The sequence below is a fragment of the Lagopus muta genome, chromosome 9 (genome assembly GCF_023343835.1).
Source record: "Lagopus muta isolate bLagMut1 chromosome 9, bLagMut1 primary, whole genome shotgun sequence".
Classification (NCBI taxonomy): domain Eukaryota; kingdom Metazoa; phylum Chordata; class Aves; order Galliformes; family Phasianidae; genus Lagopus; species Lagopus muta.
The window spans coordinates 7,304,313-7,321,661 of NC_064441.1; the positions used below are offsets into that span (position 1 = coordinate 7,304,313).

The following is a 17,349-nucleotide window of genomic DNA, read 5'->3' on the forward strand; positions in this document are numbered from 1 at the left end:
AGAAATGTGAGTCTTATTGCAGTCTTTCCTCTTAAGGGTCAATTTGTACTTTTCTGTGGAAACATCAGGCAAGGGAGACAGAATAAATAGATTCTAAAAGTCCATGAGATTCTGACCATGCAAGATTGTCTCCTAAGGTAAGGAATGGAGTATGAGGATGAAGCAGGGAAGAGTGGAGCCCATACTGGTTCAAGGGAGAAGGGAATCCCACTGCAAGGACAGGTATTTTCAGAATGTTCCCTTTCCTCAGCTTGGTGATGTTTGTGAATGCACCTGAGAGCTCCTGTCCTCTGAAGGGCATGTAGATAGGGAGGATACATTAGCATTGCAGAGAACAGCCTGACAGGGTGAAAGTCTGACCCTGAAGACTTTGGCATGTGTTTCATTTATTGTAAGAAAGCCAGAATTTCACCTTTGCCGTTTCTGATGGAGAAAGAGAAATAGGGAACTTGGCTTCTTCTTGACCTATTCCTCAGACTTTACTCTGTCACAGGGAATGCTGATGGAGTGAAGATGGGGAAAAAGTAATGCGAAAGGAATTATGCAAAAAAAAACCCCAAACCTAAAATCCTTAGAAATAAACTGTGCAGTCTTGATACATCATTCTCATATTAAAGGTGTCATACAGATGCTGGCTATCTCACTGGTGGAATGTATTCCTTCTTCAAACACTCCTTATGTTTTGCTTTACATGTTCACTCTTTGAACACCAAGCTGAGCAGGATACATGAATCCGAGGAAAATGCAGTCTGCTCTTATACTCCCCTATTATATTTTTTGTGTCTCTGCAGATTGCAGTAGGCATCTTCTGAACACTTCCAACATGCCAACAGTCATAGAACTCACTTATCCTTTGGAAGGTTAGAGTTAGTGATAAAATAATGGCTATTGAATTTCACTTTAATGAGCAGCTTGGAACCATGACTAAATCTTCTTGTTCTTAATAAAAGAGGGTATTTGATCTTCTCTCTTAAGCTCTTTTATTTCGTGTAATACCTAATTTCTGAAGGCAGCTGATGTTTTCTCACAATTCCCTCCATTCTTCCCCTCCTTCAGCTCCATGGTAGGTTTTCATGGCGTTAAATGTCATGTGATACAAGTGACGTAGTTCAGAAATTGTCTTGCTGATGTGCTGTGTAGGTGTTGGTATGTCTCTGGCATTATTATCGTGATTGTAAGTTCTGGGATAACTGACTAGACTACATGAGCTAGGAGTTGCAAACACCATTCTTATAGACTTCACAGCTAATGTAGAAATATTCCTGGTGGAGTAAACAGTGAATTTTGTAATTCTGAGTTTGAGAGCCATTTGTGATATCCAGTAATGTGGGTGGGAGATAAAGAGAAAAATGGAAGTGAAATTCCAACTTAGTTTCCAGCCTTTGCATCTCTTCTGACTTCTATAATTCAGTTGATGCATCCATGTTTAGCACCTACTTGTTTCCTTCTGTAACTGACATTATTGTCCACTTAAGTTCCCTAACCAACTTGAGCTGGAGAACTAAAACTCTAGAAAGTTTGACTCTGTAGTGGAAACAATTTGCTCTTTGGCCAAGGAGTACATTCTCTTCTGTCAGGTAGAGATTTTCCTGTATTGAACATCAGCTTGCTTTTATTGATGATTAGCACTGCCATTTGTGATGCATCCTAAAAACTGTTGTCTTCCTACTCTCCCATCCTCCCTCATTTTGATGATGTAAACATGTGTGTTCAGGCTTGGTCTTGTGTACAGTGAGGGTTAAGAGTGTTCAGCACCTGAAGACAGCAGTCTAATAATTTGGAAAGTCAGACATGTTATGTATCAGCAATTTCTCCTTCAAGTTGGGAAATAAATTTACAGCTTCATATTTCTTAAGGAAAAAGAAAAAAAATTGTAGTTCTGAATGAAATGTTTAGAAGTATAACTTAATTTTTTTTCCTCTCTCTTTTTCATAGCATGACTTGAAACAGGGCAGTGTTCATTTCTGTTGTACCTCTACTGTTGGTATGTCTTGTCTTTCACCATCTTGGTTTAGACCTATACTAGAAATACTGAGCAAACTTAATTCACAAAGGATTCTATGAAGAAAATACACTGAAGTAAATAATACATTGAATACATACAAATAATACATTGAAGAAAATACATTGAACCTTGAGTTTTTGTTGTAATTTTATTTTCTAGATTCATTTTTTAGAAGTGAATCGAACATGGCAATTAACTCTGTTTCTACAGGGTTCAACATTGCTTCTTGGTATAGTGACTTTTGTTCAGAAGAGCATTATTTCATTGCTACACTTGACCATGGTTTTTATTTTTCCCCTATATGCTAAAGCTATGATTTTGTGTGGATAAAATAAAGGGAAACAGATTTATCAGGGTCCAATCAGAAGTTAATTAGCTATTTATGTGACAGGCAGCCTCCACGTAGCCCAAGTAATCCCCTCTTTTGTGACTTCAGGCTGCAGTAAGGCTCAGACCTGGGTAGAAGTCAGTAACTCTGGCAGATTTTTGTAAAATATACACAAAGCTGCCTTTGCTAAGTATTTTTTCATGGGAATGTCCCACAAAGCTCAAAAAAGCCACGTGTATTAACATCCACAGCCAGTAAGTCATAGGATGTTGAAATTCTTTTCAATTTCTGAATTTAGCAACAGCAATATCTGTTAAAAGGAACTGATCTTAAAAAATAAAAACACACATCCGTTTGACATACGGTGAGGTAAAGAGCCACTTGTTTCATTTCAAAACCAGCAATAGCGTTATGAGAAAGCATGATCCTTAGGAGGGATGATGCTCAGGACACTCACCTGGAGTCCAGAAATGCCCAGCCTTAGCAGTAGGACCTTGGGCAGGTCACTCTCTACATATTTTGGTTCCCCTCCCATAACACAGTAATTGTGATATTTCTTTGCTCCATAGGGACGCTGTGAGTATCCAAGTTAGAAAGGCAGCAGTGAATGACCTAAAGTTTGATATGGCAGTACTCTTTTATGTGATATTTCCTAAGCCCCCAATTTCAGAGGTATCAGTCAGAAGTCTGATTCAGTGACCTAATAGCAAGTTAAAGTAATACTGAAGTGAGCATGCTCTTTAGGAGGCTGGTTTAGAAGTTTACTTCTGCTTCTTTCCCACATTCTTGTGCTTCTTTTGGCCAGGCAGATCTTCATTCATTCCTCCTTCCCATCTTTTCTTTTTCCCAGGATGGATGTGTGAGATTGGGCTCTTGTAAATGACTGTCATAGGGCAGGGAAAACTGTGAAGCGTTTTCATCCCAGTGCAGAAGCAGCTCTATGTTCCGGACAGCCAGACTCAAGTCTGTAATGTTTGGACTTGGTCCAGTGAACTGAAGCAAGTTGGTTTCAAGCAGGTTCATGTTTTTTCCCAAAGAGTTTTCCCAAGCGTATTATCTACTGCTGCATTGTGTTTAGTGGTTAGCCTCAAAGAAATGGGTTACTAATGTATTCATGTCATTCTTTTCTCTACAATAAGCCCTGTGCCATTAAGTAGGTTCATATGACCTTCAAATGAGACAATAAAGACCTGAACTCAGTTAGTTACTAGCCTTTCCTTCAAGCACACCTTTCTTTCAGCAGCACTGCCTGCTCGGGGTGTAAGCAAAATGGTGAGCTCTGCACTGGATCTCTTGCGTGATTTTGGGGTGGATGGATGTCCTCACCACCTAGCCACCACTCAGCCAAACGTGTTACAGTTGGAGGTTTTGCAAAGTGATCATCAACACCTGCAGGCAGTCTGATGGTCACCTGGAGCTGGCTGGGGGCAAGCTGTGCATGTATGGAACATCTTAGGGCAGCACCACATTGTTTGTGTTCCTTATAACAGCTGGAACACTTAGTGGAGGGATCAGGGAAGTTCAGTGCTGTATAAATATAGAATACTTTGGTTTTTATTATTTTGTGCCTGGTTTATTTGGTTTGCAGAAACCAACAATAAAGATTGATCTGTGTAAAAAGCAGACAAGGACACCCCTCTTTCCTGAAATATCTGAGAACTGAAACTTTTTTGCAAGTATAATTCAGTTTTATTCTAATTGTTTTCAAATGCTGTCTGTGCAGGGGGAAAAAAGGTGTGAGCTTTTGCAATCTTATTCATTCAATCGATGTAAAAGCTTTTATTTGGCTTCAAAGCGAGTCTACTACTTCACAACAAAATTTCATTATGTCCCAGCTGAGTTCTGTTTAATGGAATTAAATTTCACCCTTTCTAATTGTCTTTTGGAACAGACAATCTTTACAGAATAATTAGTAATAGAAGCACACAATGGATCATTGTCTTTATTACTTGCAAAGAAATTCTAGATGCTGTACTAAATCTTGAGGTATGATCTCAAAATGTAAAATATCTTGCCCCCTTCCTCCTAAATTATGTAACATTCAACATAGTCAACATAATGTAAGTACAATGGGTGGTAATTTTGCTTCTTAGAGATGACCAGCTTTAAAATGCTGTAATAGAATAACTTGCATGATCCCATTCTAATTAAGACTGAAGATAGGCAATCTTTTTGTCTTCAATTAATTTTCAAGATTTCTAAAAGGACTTAACGTCCTTTTATTAAGGAGATAAAAACAACTGTATTTTTCCTTATCAAGCCTTCAATTCTCCATCAGTGGTCATTTATATTGTGGCATTGTTTTTGAAAGCCTTTTTCCAGTTCTGAGATGAATTTTGTAACCACACAAGGACAGGATTTGAAAGTATAAATACTGCACTGAATGAGCACGTACAATCAGAAATGGAAAGATGTCATCCTGGCTTCCTGAATTTAGGGTTTCTTCCACCCAGATATAAAAATTATAAAATCTTCCTGGATTGTATCTGAAGATGTAATTTTCCTTGTTAAAAACAGAGGGAAATAACTAAATGAAAAGTTAATGGATTTTGTGGCAAAATCAGCTGTTTGTCTAAGAATCAGATTGAAACTCACCTTTCATTGATTTAAATTTTACCTCAAAACTAGGAGGAAAAAAAATTGTGTAAGAAAAATGGGTAGGGTCCTCCTTGGACTGTCTTTATAATTTAATTTGTTGAGAATTTAAAATTACATTAATTATGCTTAAATAACTGACATTATTTGACACTGCAACAACAGAGCAGCGGAAATGAGTGACAAATGCACAAAAGACTTTTGTTATCTTTGTTTGTCTGCCTGAATAAATCTCAACAAGTAGTTCAAAGATTTAAATTTATAGCATACTTAATCGTCATTAGATGGCCAATCCTATTGACTCTAAACTGCATTTCACTGATATTGAATAGTTTTGGCATCCACTTCAGTTTGACTCATCAAGAATCTTTATTTTCAAATCACTGAAATTATGTAAGGAGGGGTCATAAAAACGGAGTGTGTTGTGCTATTCGTGTTGTGTTTTAATGTTATGCATCCTTTTTTCCCTCTTTCTAAAGCTGCTTCTTTATTTCAGTACTACAGTGCTATTCAAAATTGTAGCCTATGGTGAGGACAAGGTTTTCAGTTTAGAATATAATTATTTGAAGATTTATCTTGCTTGCATAAATTGGTGTGTTGACTTCAGTTCATAATACCATTCATCTGAGAAAAGAAAGGTTGGTCTTCCCCATTCTTCCAGAAGGTGGTAGTGCATCCTGACCCCCCAGATCCCATGGACTGCAATGTGAGCAAGCCTTGGGTCATAAATGTCTGATTTTGCAGTGAGTTATACAGGCACGTTGCAGGATCTTGCCATCTGAGTACTGTAGTAATGCTCTTGGTATTTCCATTTACCTGTAATTGTACAGGAAAAAGTTCATTTACAAAGAAGCTATAGAAAAGAAGAACATTGAAGTGATTAGTTTTCCAGTAGAAATGAGATCAAACTGAGGTCCATCTGGACCAAACTCTGATATTTGGCAAGGAGATAATTTCCTTTAGGTATTGGCTAATATTTTCCTTATTCTTAGTGAATCCAAGCCACAGTTGTTAGGTCTTCCCATTCACAGAAGACTAAGAGATTTTGTTATTATGTGCTTAATCCTGAAGGGCCCACATCTCCTGAAATAAGCAACTTTTAGCACCTGTGAGCAGAGAACTGGGACTTTAAATCTTGATCTTTGTATTGGCATTTGAAATGACTCCCCTCTGAATGGCACAACAGAAGGCCAAGCTGGATGCTGAACAGTTACATTCTTCCAATGATATAAATGAGTAAAATGTAACATTGGGTGAAAAGATATGGACTGGTCTCAGTAATTTCTGACTATCTTGCTATTTAATCGCAGTTGTACACTAAGGATGTGCTGGAGCGCCTGATGTCTTTGCCACGCTTTAAACAAGGACACAATAGTCAAGAGCACTAGTGCCTTCTTTTGAGTGTTGCAGCGTGCTATTAAGCCGATAGGATCAGTAAACTTCCTAAAGCCCACAGGATGAATTGATGTTTTTCAAAGACTTGTTTAGGAAAACAAGGGAAGCAAATGTTACTTGTCTTCTTAAGCAAAGGGGAAAAAAGAAAGAGGAATAGAGAGAACCCTCAACGAGGGATTATTGCTTTGTCAATTCCATTCTGACACTAAAAGAGAATATGCACTGATGATGTTTTGCTTTTGTCTAAATACTTGTTTGTGCTACTCCATGTTAGTGGGGAGGAGAAAATTTGTCATGTCAGTAGGATGCAGTGAGCAATGGGAGATTTATAAACAGACTGCTTACATGCAGAACCTAGTATACAGCTTCAGTTCACATACTTAAACCTTCATGTACCAACAGGTGGTCACTGATGACTGTAGTGATGAAAAAGAGCAAATCACTGTGGTAGGCTGAGATTTTGTTTGTTTTCCTTCATATAATAATACCTAACTTAGTAGGGTTAGGTTGGTGGCAGTGCATTTCAATGACAGTTAGAGGGATTTCGTCCATGGCTTTTTGGTTTGAGAACACTGGGTTTTGTTCCTTTTGGTTAAGAGATAAAGGGACCCTGTGGATCGCTGCTCCTCTGAGGAGTGCAGGTATAATTTATGGAGTCACCAAGTCCAGTTCTTTATTTCCATATACACCCAAAAAGTGAGAGAACTGGGCATGAGATTTGATTAAGAGTCCACATTCAGTTCTAAAATATCTACTATTAAAATAGTTGGGTAAAAATAATAGAATTGGGCCAAAATTCATATCTGATCTTTTATGACTTCTAAAAAATGATTCATTTTTTCCCTTCGATATCTTCCAAATGAGACAGGAAGGCGAGCGAATTGGAGAACTAGGTATTTACATGAAGAGCCAGTGTGGGTGAGCAGGAATTGGCCATAATTGACCAGGTTTAACATGAGGTTGATCATCAGAAAAACCTTTCTCTATGGGGAAAACAGGCTAACACATGTATCTAAATGAATCTTCACCTCTTTTTTTTGTTTGTTTGTTTTCTGACAAAGTGTTTACAACTATAAGTGATTATTAAAAAAAAAAAAAAGAAATAGCTCTGTGCTCTTTTTTGCTTTTTTCTTTTTTAATTACTCTATGAAGTCAACAGGGAATTGGCTTAATCATATGGTAGGATCATTTAAAGTTGAGACTGCATGGCAGAAAACGTGCGATGTATTAGATGTAGGACTAGATTCTGACACATTTTTCCTAACAGAATAAATTCTTTACTCTGTGGGAAACAGAAAAAGCAGGACCTACAAAAAACAAAAAGTCATATGACTTCCTCCCAGAAATCCCCAGCAGTTGCTCATGTTTATACTTCTGCAGTCATATCTGTGCATAATACAAATGCCATCTAAAAATTCCCTTCTTTTTTTCTTCTGTTTGGGAAGGAGGTTTAACAGAAGTGTAACTGCATTTGGATCCAAGATCTTTTTTTTTTGCTGTAAAACCCTAAAGAGCCCATTATGCTACTGCCCTGTCTAAAGTAATGTAAAGTGAAGCTGTTCCAGTATGAGTAATGATGTGTCAGACTAATTGTTTTGACTAGCTGGGCATCCTCTGAGCTCACTGGATCATGAATGCAGCAGCTACATCAGGTTTCATGCCCTTGCACTCTGAATGAGGTTTTGCTCTAACTGTTGCTTTTATACATTCACTTTGCACATATTGTGTTACGGTTTGCTGCTTGGTGTTTGTCAACATCATATTTCAAAATACTACGGAAGTGCCGAGTGCCATACAATCAAAGCCTAACGTTTAAAGAACACTTTTTTTTTTTTTGTAAAGGACAACCTGCTGTTAGTTTGAATATCAAGTATCCCATTTACATTTTGGTGGATAGTTCAGAAATTTGATGTTTGCCAAATATGAAGTGTTGAAGAACACTTGATGTGCTGGATTAGTTCACTGTTGTGATCCCCTTCACAATGAGGACCCATCTAATAATATTTGGTATGCACAGATTTACATGACTGCAATACGCTATCTTGTGGGTGTCAGTAAAAAAAGCTTCAGATTCCTGTATGGTTTTTATCAGATGGGCAGGACATCTTTCAGGAAAGGCAGCCAAAGGAAAATGTTTGCCTCCAGCTGTTAAGTAATAAAAATAAATCATAAATCAGCTGTAGCCAATGAAGTAGCAAATGGTTGACTTGATCATGTGCGTGTTAAACTATTTTGTAACAGGTAATAGCAAACTGTTTCAAAAATTCACTTGGCACGTGCCATAAGTAAAACTTCCTGATAATGTGTGCAGTAACAAACTACTGATATTTTATAAAATGTCCTTAACAAGCTGTTGGCAGAGTTTGCTTTGCCTTACAGAGTGGATTCTGCCAGAGGAGTCCATACATCTACCAATTGCAATGCAATTTGGGAAACAAACGCGGTTCACGTCCTGTTTACCCTGCAGACATCTCCTCATCCCTGAGTTTTGGTAGCACCACCACGAGCACCTTGCTGACTTGAACCCCCACCCGGCATAAAGCATAATAAACAGGGTCGGTAGCGCTGCGATTTGGTGCAAAATAAGGCGCCGTAATTAATTTTAAATGGTGCTTTTCAGAGTGTCAAAAGCTCAGCCCGCTGAAGTGGAAAAGGGGGTTAGAGTGGCTAGAGCCTGGCAACACGGCTAATCTAGGCACTCCTGAGCAAGCTCATTTCAAATGCTGACATCAGTGCATCGGCATTTCGAGGTAGAGCTGCCTGGGGACAGCGAGGGGAGCGAGGCACGTTGCAGCGGGACCTGCTAAGCGAGGGCTGCCAAGTGACGGGGCTGCGGCAGCCCCTGTGACAAGGGCGCATTGTCACAGCGCGGGGCCTGGCTGCGGGGACGGTGCGGGCTTGGCTTGTCTGGCCCTGAGCCTGGAAGTCGCCCGGGCAAACCCGGGGCTTCGGTGCTTGGTGGGCACAAAGCCCTCTGATGGACGCTGCAGGGATCCTGCTGTGCGTTGGGTAACACTGCTAACACTGCTGCCCAGTGCTTCTGGTCACTGTGACTGAGGGCAGCCCCGTTGCAGCAGTGCTGTCGTGCTACAACACAGTTGGCCCAGTGCAATAGGGTCGCATTTATAAAATAAGTAGTTGTGTTTGCTTAAAAAGAGGACTGGGCCCACGCAGAGATTGAGTTTTACTTTGACAGTGCATAAAGGAAAACTGTTTTGAGTAGTTCCCTATTGCTTGTTTTAAAGGCTAATGTGGTGTTTGAACATGATCTGGGGAATTGATTCTTCTGGAGGCTGTTCTTCTGTCTCTTTGCCAAAGGCTGATGACAGTAGTTATAAACACAAATATAACTGACTAAATGATGATATATTTTAAGGTTTTGGGGGTTTATTGTCTTTTTAACAGTAGCCATTATATGCTTCTCTACTCAATCTTATTTCTCTTTAAATCAGTGGTATTGCCATTGACTCTACCAAAGCTAACACAGTGAATTAGTACCTACTCTATATTGATCTTATACAAAGGAAATAATAAAAAAAACTAGAATATGCCCTTGGTACTGCAATGGAAGTGCACAATTTCAGCTAAAACAAAACCCTCACATCTGTAGTCACTGCTAACATCCCTGAATTTAACGTGAATGAGGCCTCTGGTAATGCTTAAAATTAAGTTAGCTCTTCATAGTAAGTTCTTATTTGTTCATTATTTACAAGTGCGAGCAAAAAGAAAACTTCAGCACACTTTGCTAAGTACCAGTCAAATGACATGCAGACAACAGAAGCTTGCAACTCTTTAACAAAGTAGGAAGTTCCTTTTCATAGATGCAGTTGTTCCTCTCAGCCACTGAAGCACGGCAGCTTCATGCTCTTTGTCTTCCAAACTTCTGTACAAAGTGATTTTCTACTACTTTTGAGCAACATTCATGCCCCGTTTTGTATTTCAAGTTTCAAGGTACTTGAAGGTGAAGAGACTTAATGCATTGATATTGTTTCTACAAAGCATGTAAACTTAGAGCAGATCTGCCCCATATTTCCTCAGTCTATGCTACCAAGCTACTGATAGATCTGAGTGGATCTATCATCTATGTTCTGCTTTTCAGGTGTGAAGCTCTGTTGTTAATGTGTGTTGTTGTGTCACTTACCCTCTTGGTTTGGGACATCTCACACAATGAGTTTGTCTCCCAAAAAAGTGCTTCTTTGTGTTTCCTCGGTGAAGAAGGCCGTGCCTGTTCAAGTCTGCTTACTGACCTTCTGTGCAAGCAAGCTCTTTAGAGCTGCTCTTCATGTGGAAGTTTTATTAGTTTTTGTGGTAGCATTATTTCATTAGGAGACCTCATCTCTTCATGGCTATACAGTGGTACAGCAACTTGGTTTATTTCATTTTGTAATCAAGTGTCTCGGGTCTAGTCCTGAATATAGATGAAATTACACTGGCTTTAGATAACTCTTTCTCTAAGGAGATCATAACTAGTTTGTGTGTATTAAATACATGTATTCTGCATTCTAGATCCGTACTACCCAGAAGTTGGCCAGTGTTACATTTCTTCTATATTGGCACTGTGAAGGCTTAATAGGAATTATACACAAACCCAGGCTAAATGAGATCTGTACTGGGTGGCCACAGTGTAGAACGTATGTTCTTTTTAGCTTCATTCACATCTTGTAGCAGCAGAGCTATACAAGTATAGTAGGCTTTGGAAACCTGTTGCTTAAACAAAAGCATGTTAAATCTAAAAATGTCCAAAAAATAGGTATCTATTGGATTGATTCAACTTATTCTGGCAAAAGAGATTGCCTCCCACCTTCTTATTCAAAATTATCCTTAGTTTTTCTAATGAATATACATATAATACAAAAACATTGAAGGAAAACAGCACTTAAATATGATGAATCCATTTCCCCTGGGTTAGGGAGATTTTGACCACAACCACGTTCCAGCCTTCTAATGATTGCCAGGGAAAGGAGCAGTGGCCTTATGGGTACCGTGAGGGACTGAAGCCGGAGCAGTCAGAGGCCCTTCACTGGCCAGGCTGTGAGACAAATCTGGGCTAAGACATTTTATTTCTCTATGACTCGCTGATAGCAATGGGAGGGGGAAAAAAAAAACAAAAGGTGGTGTTCTTTTCTCATGGTAAATGTATTTTCCAATCATCTCTACGTAATAAAGGTTATTTTCTTTAGAATACATTTCAGAAGAGACCAGAGAGATTGAGACTTCCTGTACGTGTAGAAGTTCATTCAGAAATTTCCAGACCACTCCAAACCCTTTTGCAGCTGGCAGTAATGAATGGTATGCTTTTCCCACTAGATTTCCAATACTGCAAGGGTATATTTTAAATATGCACGAATATTTAGGACAGAACTTTTTTTTTTCCCAAATTATTTTCATTTTTGACTTTAGAACATGCAAGTGAAAACGAAGGAATGGATTACAGGAAATTACACAGTGTCTTTTATCCTTGAGATTAGTTTCATTTCAAATTTTATGCAGTGGTTTTACTTGCTGCTCATTTTATCCATTGTAGCTTGTTCATCAGAGGTGGTTCTGCACTGGGGCAGCCAGTGCACTATTCCACTCAGATAATTGAGATAATTAAATCACAGGGAGATAATTTTATCTTCATTTAAATTCCCTGCATCACTCACAGATCTTAATTTAACAACACATGCAGATGAAGGATTTTTTTTTACTTGAGTTATCTGTGATGATTTAAGGAATAAGAAACATTTCAGAATTCATTTACTTGTGCATAAAGTGGATATTCTCACAAAGGCCGGCAGTAGAAAATCTGATGCACAGAGGATTGTGCTCTAGACTTGTATGATTCTCAACAGTCAGGCCTAAAAGGCCAAGCTCAGTTAGCTCAAGGATGTAGCTGACTCACTACTGATTCTTGCACAGAAGTCTGACAGAACTGCTTTTTGCATTTTGAATTAATACAGATTCAATTTTTTGCGTGCATGTTCTAATGCACAGCGACTTTCCATATTATTTAGGTATCCTATCACATTATAAAAAGCTAAGAAAGTGAAGATAAGTGGGGGGTGTTCAGACAGTGACACATCGGCATCATTAGATGTCTTATAATTTAAATCTATACACTGATTATGGGAAGACTGGGGATTTTATGCACAAATGTGAATCTTATGCAACAGAATGCATTTTGTAATTAACTGAATGGACAATTTTGTCACTATGTGCAGTTTCTGCTAAAAATAAATAAATCCATTTTGTAACTAAATGCATTTATTTAGAAACAAGGGACGTCTGTCTGATTGGGAGGGGAGTGGGTGTTTTGAGAAAGAGGTGGCTTGTGAGTCAGAACTCCTTAGATCTATTCTTGGTGCTGCTTCTGATTCATGATTGGTTGGATCCCAATCCAGTGGAAATTGGGCCAAACTTTCTATGACCTAAAACAGGTCGCATCAAAGTAAAAGTCATGTATTAGGCAAAGAGTTTTTTAACCTGTCTTGCTTTCTAAAACACCAGAATTCTGAAGGGAGGACTATGAAGTACTTCTTCTCCAGTTCCTTGCCTCTGAATGTTTGATACAAGACATTGTGTTTCCTGTGGTCATTTTTCTCTCCTATTCTTTAGTCAAGACATTCTTTCCTAAAAACTGGAACACTAAGCATCTTTTGAGTATCCACACAAATTTATGTGTAGATAGCATCCTCAGAACAACTTTTTATTTTTATTTTTATTTCAGAGAGCAGCTCTGAAGCTGATGTTGTCCATTTTTGCTTTGAATTCTGATTCTGATTACTTTATTAATCATTGTTGAGGCTCTTTAGACAGCCAAAGGATTCCACGAGTAGCGAATGGAGGCAATAACTCCACATACACATACGCTTTCTTACCCACTTTGACTATAGCCATATTCACTGCCTTTCGTTTAGGATCACAGAATACAAAAGAGCTTCCCCAGGCTATCAAATCCAGTCCCTAGTGTTCACTGGAAATAATACAGTTAAATAACTGCTAAGAAAATTCAGTCTATTATCCCAGTCCCCAGTAGGTTTCCCATACCAAAATTCTGACCTGTGGTGAAAACCTACAGCCAGAACTATGCTCTGTGACAGCAGAAGAGCAACAAAATTTCGAGGTGTTGCTAATGCCCAAGTTCCTTGCAAAAGGGGAGAATAAAGCTTTCATATGAAGCACTTATTTGGTAAATTTACATTCTTTGGGTGTTCTGCACAGAACTGAAAAGATGTAATATAATTAACTACAGGACAGTCCTATTTCCAGAATACACTAAGAGCCTGTCCCTCAGCAGCAATACAGGACTGAGCATTTACCTTCTCAAAATTATTTCCAGTGAGTGGGGGAGGGTAGTTCATTGTGGCATACATCCCATTGCTGCAGATTGGGTTTTCTGTCTGTGTGTTTTTCAATTTATACTCAACAATATGGAAGCAAGTCTCAAAGGGCACCATGTTCTTGTTGCATGTATAGCATAATGCTCCTAAATGCTAGAATAACTGAATCAATAGAATGTATAAATAGATATCTCCTTTACTCATCTGCACAGCTACAATGTGTTTAATGTATTAATTAAAACTTTCAGCGACAAGAAAAATGAAGCTTGAACACTAATCTGAAAACATTCTTTTTTAACATGTCAGGAGTGTACTGTACAAAACAGCTTCCTTAACAACTTAATAAGTAAGTGAGAAATGTTGCTGCAGGTAGTGGATCTTCAATGATAACAGCTATTGCAAATGATTGATTTTTAAAGAAAGACTTCGTTTAAATCCGTTAACTTGTGAAGACTTTTACTTGTTGCTGAGTAAAGAGTAAGGATCTTGTGCCTACTCTTGGTTCGGGGAGAGAGAGGAAAGGTTGGAACTACTTTTAGCTTCAGCACAGAGTCAGGCGTCTGTTCTCCCAAGGATGGGAGATCTCATTCACAGATGATAGCTGCTCACACCAGTGATATTGTCTGTTGTGAAATAAACTTCAGGGAGATCAGCTTGTTTTACGTGTCTACCAGTCCTTGGAGAATTAATTTGAGATACAGAATGCAAATGCATTATTAGCTTTTGGGATTTTCCTGCATGGTTATGTAGCTCCAGCAATGTATACTCTATAGTTTTTTAGCTGACAACCTTTTTTGTTAACAGATTTTCAAAGATATGACTACTTCCAATTGCAATCCCATTCCTGCAAATAATTTTTTTGGCTGAGAACATCCAATGAGGACATTAAAAGGCCATAAGTAGCGTACCATACTATTGAAATAGGCAGTGCAAAATGTATATGAAGTGTTAGGACAGGGCTGGACTGTAGGAGTTAGCTCTATGTTCCATCCCAATCCTGGGGTTGGGAATCCCAGGACAGAAAAACAGTAACGAGTTGCCCCTACTTCTGTGACACAGAGGCGGAGATAAGCCCAGCAGCCTGCTCTGATTTTCACCCTGTAATGCAAAACAACAATCCCTGGAGGGAAATAATTTCAAAGGTCCCCATACATTGTAGAGAAGTCATAATACTGACAAGTTGGGAACTAATTGAGGGCACAGGGCAAGAGAGAAAACCCCGCTCTTTGAAATCCCACTATTTCATTCTTTCCCTGTAAATGAGCATGATTTCATACTACTGTTGTACTGGTGTTTTATTTTACATGAATTACTCAAATGGTGTTGCACATCATAACTGAACTCTCAAGTTTCAGGTTGTCAGTATTTGGACAGTCCATTTTCAACACAAACTTGGTTGTGACAGTGACAAGTTAAAGCTGCATGTTTCTCATCAGGAACAGTCAGGACTGTCAGATCATGTACAGAGAAATTAAATATTTCTAAAAAATAAGGAAATCTCAAAACAAAACCTCTGAGTATAAGGGGTTGTCTTCTGTTGTGTGTTTTTTGTTGTTGTGAATTGTTTAAAAAAAACCAACAGCAACCAACAACAAACCAAATGTGTTCTACAAACACAAGGGCTACGATCTTCTTTAAAAAATAATGAGCTGAGGTTCTCATGTAACTAGATAACTGGAGGATCTGGGGATTTGTGAAGATCTCCAAACAACATGAGGCAGCAATCAGTACAAAAGATGAGGCAATTCTGGTACTGTATATGGGTTAATAAGGTTTGATCTACTGCTGCTTTTGATATATTGCCACTTTAGTGGGACTTTGCTCTGTACTTGTAGACACTTAAGTGGTGGTTAACAACAAATAACTATGAATTTTCATATCCATCAACAGGCTGTAAAGGAAATGAGCTGAAATTGATGCAAACAAGAAGCAGAGCACTATGTTTAACTATTTCCATGTTACTTAAACCTTTAGTAAGATTGATCACTTGCCTATGATAATACTCCTATAACAATGGTTTATATGAAATACTAAATAGCTGGTGATATTTCTTTTTTCCTCATACGATTTTTTAAAATATTATTTTGTTTAGTTACTGGAATAATTGTGGTTGCAATTTGCAGAATAAACGTTTCTTACAGCTAGGTTGTTTTTTGGGCGCAAAAAACATCCAGCTTCTAGCAAAGCTAGTCCTTTTACTTTGTGAAGACTTTCAGTTGAAGCCAAGAGAAGAAAGTCAGTGTAGTCCTTTACCTGTCCCACTGTTCAGATCTGTAGGTGCACCTGAATGTATTAAAAATTCTTTTTTGGGTTGGAACAGCTTATGAAAAATTGATATAGTGGAGATTGTGTGTATGGTTGGGGGAGGGTGGAGCTAAGCAAAACTGTTCATTTAAAAAGGGTACTTTAATTGGAACTAAGCGAGCTAAAGAGGCAAATTATGTATCCAAACAAACTTTGTAGCCTATAAAGATGTGGGTACATAAAGCATGCAAGCCCATTGCTTATTAGATTATTTCAGGCCTTCACAAGCTGTTTGCTTACTCCAATAGCAACTTGTTGATAATGGGAAGCCTTTTGTGAGAAATGGCCTGAAAAACAATGGAAAGCGTCAGATTTAGTAAAGTGTCTAAGGAAAGTCTTAAAATGACACCCACACTACGAAGGGAAGACCAAATTTGCTTTTTCTGAAGGGAATTTGTGTTTGTCAGGAAGGGCTCCTGGCGGCTTTGTTTCCAGGCCTTGATGTGTGACCAGGAGCCTCCAGGCCTCCCATCACCCCTGGCCTTGTTCTGCCACCGTGCTGCCCACCCATACCGGCGCTGCAGGGGGAAGGGTTTCAGAGGAGCTGGAATCAAAAGCGGAGGGAGGAAAAAAAGTGCTTTTCAGGGTCTGATGTGTGGGAATCAAATGAGAGGCCTAGCTCAAATCCGGTCGCCAGGCAACCATAGTGATATGCCGAGGGAATATCATTAAAGTTGGAAACTAAGCGGTCGCTCTGAATTAGCAAACCTGACCGCCGTGCGGACGATGCGCCGGAGCCACCTCAGCTCCCAGCTCCATTTCTGCGCATAGAGAGGGGGAAAAAGCAGCTGATTTGTGGAGTTTTTCATGGAAAAGACAATGGCTGTCCAGACACGGAGTTGGTAGTGAAATATGGTAACTGCCAGGCCTGCAGCTGGCCCTCTGACACAAGATTAATAAGCTGCCGTTTCCTAGCCGACCACAACCTAGTGGGAACCATCCAGCATTTTTCCGTGAATTGTGGGTAACAGCCTTCCCGCAAGCTGGCCTACTTTACTGCTCTGTTTTTTGCAGCTCGCCTAAAGTGCAGCAAACATCTGCGGCTGCAACGAGGTCACTGGAGATGGTGCCCAGCGGCCGCCACCTGGCCCGGCCCAGCTCAGCCCAGCCCCACGCGCACAACCAGGAGCTCGCTTCAAAGCGCGGCGCCTTCCATCGGGGAGGAGGCCCTGGTCCTGGGTTAAACGCTTCAGAAAGTTTTGCTGTGCTGTGGCGGGGAGGGGGTGGCGGAGGACCGGGTTCGGAAATGACAATGTGACAAGAGAGCGGGAGCAAACCTATTGAATTAGATTTACGCTGTGCTGAATATTATCATCGAAACGAACAAGCGAAGCTTATCTGCTCTTTCCTTCTTGAAAGGTTGAATGAAATTGAATTGCCAACCTCTGTATTTTACCACC

General features: G+C 39.4%; 1 protein-coding gene across 3 annotated transcripts in view; it reads left to right on the top strand.

Annotated features, from left to right (window-relative positions):
• The window catches only part of ATP11B (ATPase phospholipid transporting 11B (putative)), a 270,178-nt gene that overhangs the window by 10,792 nt on the left and 242,037 nt on the right, over positions 1-17,349 (top strand). The window contains exon 1 of one of the 3 annotated variants that reach the window (XM_048954458.1): positions 2,856-2,859. The exons of the other annotated variants lie outside the window; for them this stretch is intronic. The gene's annotated coding sequence lies outside the window, so the exon portion shown is untranslated. Of the gene's footprint in view, positions 1-2,855; positions 2,860-17,349 lie in introns of those variants that run through there. 3 annotated transcript variants of the gene reach the window in all.